Source organism: Colobus angolensis, unplaced genomic scaffold, assembly GCF_000951035.1.
Source record: "Colobus angolensis palliatus isolate OR3802 unplaced genomic scaffold, Cang.pa_1.0 Scaffold505, whole genome shotgun sequence".
NCBI lineage: Eukaryota > Metazoa > Chordata > Mammalia > Primates > Cercopithecidae > Colobus > Colobus angolensis.
In genome coordinates this window covers 137901-143046 of record NW_012118544.1, presented here as the reverse complement: position 1 = coordinate 143046, position 5146 = coordinate 137901, and positions in this window count along the sequence as shown.

Here is a 5146-nt window from a genome sequence, read left to right as displayed (position 1 = left end):
CAACAGACACATGAAAAAATGCTCATCATCACTCGCCATCAGAGAAATGCAAATCAAAACCACAATGAGATACCATCACACACCAGTTAGAATGGTAATCATTAAAAAGTCAGGAAACAACAGGTGCTGGAGAGGATGTGGAGAAATAGGAACACTTTCACACTGTTGGTGGGAGTGTAAACTAATTCAATCATTGTGGAAAAGAGTGTGGCGATTCCTCAAGTATCTAGAACTAGAAATACCATTTGACCCAGCCATCCCATTACCAGGTATATACCCAAAGGATTATAAATCATGCTGCTATAAAGACACATGCACACGTATGTTAATTGCAGCACTATTCACAATAGCAAAGACTTGGAATCAACGCAAACATCCATCAGTGACAGACTGGATTAAGAAAATGTGGCACATAGACACCATGGAATACTATGCAGCCATAAAAAAGGATGAGTTCGTGTCCTTTGTAGGGAGATGGATGCAGCTGGAAACCATCATTCTCAGCAAACTATCGGAAGAACAGAGAACCAAACACTGCATGTTCTCACTCATAGTGGGAATTGAACAATGAGATCACTTGGACACATGGGATCATCACACACTGGGGCCTATTGTGGGGAGGGGTAGGGGGGAGGGATAGCATTAGGAGATATACCTAATGTAAATGTCGAGTTAATGGGTACAGCACACCAACATGGCACATGTATACATATGTAACAAACCGGCACGTTGTGCACATGTACCCTAGAACTTAAAGTATAATAATAAAAAAAAATTTAAAAAAAAGAAAAAAAAATAGTGGTTAATTTTGTAGAAGGTGTAACAATTATGAGGGGCCACAGAGAAGTTTCTATGTGGTATTAATGTTCTAGTTAATGTAATGCTTACAATAATGTGTTCACTTTGCAAAATTCATGGTGCTGTACTCTTAAAATTTTTGCATTTAAAAAAAAAAATAATGGCAAACCGAATTCAGCAGGACATCAAAAAGCTTATCCACCATGATCAAGTTGGCTTCATACCCAGGATGCAAGGGTGGTTCAACATACGCAAATTAATAAACGTAATCCATCACATAAACAGAACCAATGACAAAAACCATACAATTATCTCAATAGATGCAGAAAAGGCCTTCAATAAAATTCTAAACCTCTTCATGCTAAAAACTCTCAATAAACTGGGTATTGATGGAAAGTACCTCAAAATAATAAGAAATAGGTACGACAAACGTACAGTCAATATCATACTGAATGGGCAAAACCTGGATGCATTCCCTTTGAAAACTAGCACAAGACAAGGATGCCCTCTCTTACCACTCCGATTCAACATATTATTGAAAGCTCTGGCCAGGGCAATCAGGCAAGAGAAAAAAATAAAAGGTATTCAAATAGGAGGAAAGTCAAATAGTCTCTATTTGCAGATAACATGATTGTATGTTTAGAAATCTCTGTCTTCTCAGCCCCAACTCTCATTAAGCTGATAAGCAACTTTAGGAAAACTTCAGGAAATAAGGGAGGACACAAACGAATGGAAAATCATTCCATGTTCATGGACAGGAATAATCAATGTCCTGAAAATGGCCATATTGCCCAAAGCAATTGATAGATTCAATGCAGTCCTCATCAAGCTACCATTGACTTTTTTCAAAGAATTAGAAAAAATTGCTTTAAATTACATATGGAAAAATAAAGAGCCCATATAGCCAAGACAATCCTAAGCCAAACGAAGAAACCTGGAGGCATCATGCTACCTGACTTCCACTGTACTACAAAGCTACAGTAACCAAAACAGCATGATAGTGGTACCAAAACAGATATATAGAACAATGGAACAGAACAGAGTCCTCAGAAATAATGCCACACATCTACAACCATTTGATCTTTGACAGACTAGGCAAAAACAAGCAATGGGGAAAGGGTTCCCTATTTAATAAATGGGGCTGGGAAAACTGGCTAGCCACATGCAGAAAACTGAAACTGGACCCCTTCCTTACACCTTACACAAAAACTAACTCAAGATGGATTACATATTTGAATGTAAGACCTAAAACAAACAAACAGAAAAACCCCAGATGAAAACCTAGGCAATACAATTCAGGACATATGCATGGGCAAAGACTTCATGACTGAAACACCAAAAGCAATGGCAACAAAAGACAAAATTGACAAATGGGATCTAATTAAATTAAAGAGCTTCTGCACAGCAAAGGAAACTATCCTCAGAATGAACAGGCAGCCTACAGAAAGTGAAAATTTTTTTTTACTCTACCCATCTGACAAAGGGCTAATACCCAGAAACTACAAAGAAATTAAACAAATTTACAAGGCAAAAAACAAACCACCCCATCAAAAAGTGAGGAAATGATTTGAACAGATACTTGTTAAATAAGACATTTATGCAGCCAGCAAACATATGAAAAAAAGCTCATTACCACTGGTCATTAGAGAAATGCACATCAAAATGACAGTGAGATACCATCTCATGCAAATTAGAATGGTGATGATTAAAAAGTCAGGAAGCAACAGATGCTGTAGAGGATATGGAGAAATAGGAACACTTTTACACTGTTGGTGGGAGTGTCAATTAGTTCAACCATTATGGAAGACACTGTGGCAATTCCTCCAGGATCTAGAACCAGAAATACCATTTCACCTAGCCATCCCACTACTGGGTATATACCCAAAGGATTATAAATCATGCTGCTATAAAGACACATTCACATGTATGTTTATAGCAACACTTTTCCCAGTAGCAAAGACTTGGAACCAACCCAAATGCCCATCAATGATAGACTGGAGTAAGAAAATGTGGCACATATACACCATGGAATACTATGCAGCCATAAAAAATGATGAGTTCATGTCCTTTGCAGGGATGGGGATGAAGCCCAAAGCCATCATTCTCAGGAAACTAACAGAGGAACAGAAAACAAAACCCCGCATGTTCTCACTCATAAGTGGGATTTGAACAATGAGAAGACAGGAACACAGGGAGGGAAACATCACACAGCACGTCCTGTTGGCGGTGACAGGGGGACTAGGGGAGGGATAGCATTAGGAGAAATACCTAATGTAGGTGATGGGCTGATGGGTGCAACAAACCACCATGGCACGTGCATACCTATGTAACAAACCAGCATGTTCTGCACAGGTATCCCAGAACTTAAAGTATATATAAAAAATAAAACAAGAAAACATATAAAACTCACTATATGTGTGTGTATATGTGTGTGTATATATATAAACCCAACACTGGAGCAGCCCGATATCACTGAGGGACCAAGATGATTGGCACACTCCTAATGCATCATCAGAGTGAGGAGAAGAAAGAAACAGTAGCTAGCAAGAGGGAGGAAGCGGGGCTACTCCACACTAGGACTTGTTCCTGGCCACCAATAACTCCAGAATGCATGAGTTGTACTGGTAAAAAAGCAATCTGTGCTCTCTCCCTAGGCTTCTCGAATGCCAGCAGAAGGAGACCTCTCAACCACCATGGAAACTCGAGTTGGCAGGGAGAGTTGCTTAAAGAAGTGGTAAGGGTAGCAATCCAGCTGAGTTAAAGCCTAGAGAGTTTCGTGCAGCAGCATCTGTGGTGGAGCAAAGGCAGGCTTGACTTGCTCCCATAGGAGACGTTAGCCTTAGAGGAACTATTAAACCTTAACCCTGCAGGGTGTTCTTGTCCACCAGATGGGGCTGGTCTGACATCAGCAACCCTTAATTTCCTGGCCTCTCCAGTTGGCCCCAGCCTAGTCACACTTGTGCAAAGTAGCCTTGAGTGCCCTGGGGACCTGCATCATGGCTTCTGTGCTGGTGAAACGTTTCTGACTGATGGAGAGCTCCAACAGTGCTGCCCCCATGGCCACACAGGAGTCTTTCTGCTATCTCCCCATAATGCAGCTTCCCGTGGGCCAACAGCAACCCCGCACATCACTTTGATGACAAGTGTGTACAGGGGCATGTTTGCTTTCCTTCACCTGTCAGTGCACATCTATGCATGTACCCTGCCCTTCCACTGCTACAGCAAATATACAGACCACCACCCTCTCCCCACAAACCGCCATTGCAGTCAGAGTCTTGGCAGGTACAGAATAAGCAAGCCCCATCCTTGCACCAACACTGTCGCAGGAGAAAAACAAAGCATAAAGAACAAGGAATTCTCCATCCTGAGCAACCACCCATATCTGTGGCACAAAAAGAATGCACACAGACCTATACCCCCTAGAGCTCCACCCCCATGCCAACACCACTAAGATCATGACCCTTGCAAACAAGGACCTCTTGGCCCCAAGCCTAACTGCCTTCACCACTGTGATGAACACTCACATACAGGCAGTCCCCAAAGTGCCTGTTACCACCCTGTCACAGGTGACAAGTATGCACCCTGCCAGACTGTTGCTGTTGCTGGCACATGTAAAAACGAACAGATTCTTTGGCAACCACATTGCAAAACACTTTGGCCGACACCACCCATCAGAGTCCAGTGACCAGCTGTTGGAGAGCACCTTGGACCCTCAGTGCAGTGAATTTCAAACATCAGAAAGACAGAGAACAATGTTGGGGCCTGATACAAGGTCCCCAGAGTAAGAGCAAATGGTACAAGAAGTCAAGGTAGAGTGTTGGTCTCCTAAAATCTTCCAGAAATGAAGCCATTTGGCTTAAGTGACTTCATACCACAATTAAACCATAAAGGGCATAAATAAAATACAAGAAAAAAAATTCCAAGTTCAGCAACTTTGACCAAAAATTAAAAAAATAAAAAAAAACATAAACCCATAAAGATGAGAAAACCAGCACAAGAACCCTGACAACTCACAAGGCCAGAGTGCCTTGGTCCTCAAAATGACTGCATCACCTCACCAGCAAAGGTTCTGAACAGGGCTGAGGGCTGAAATGACAGAAATAAAATTCACAATACGAATAAAAAGGAAGATCATTGAGATGCAGGAGTACATCAAAACCCAATCTATATCAGCTAAGAATCAAAGTAAAATACTATAAGAGCTGAAAGACAAAACAGCCACTATAAAAAGAAATGTAACTGAATAGAGCTGAAAATCACACCACAAAAATTTCATAATGCAATCACAAGTATTTTTTACTTATTTTTTATTTTTTATTATTATACTTTAAGTTCTAGGGTACATGTG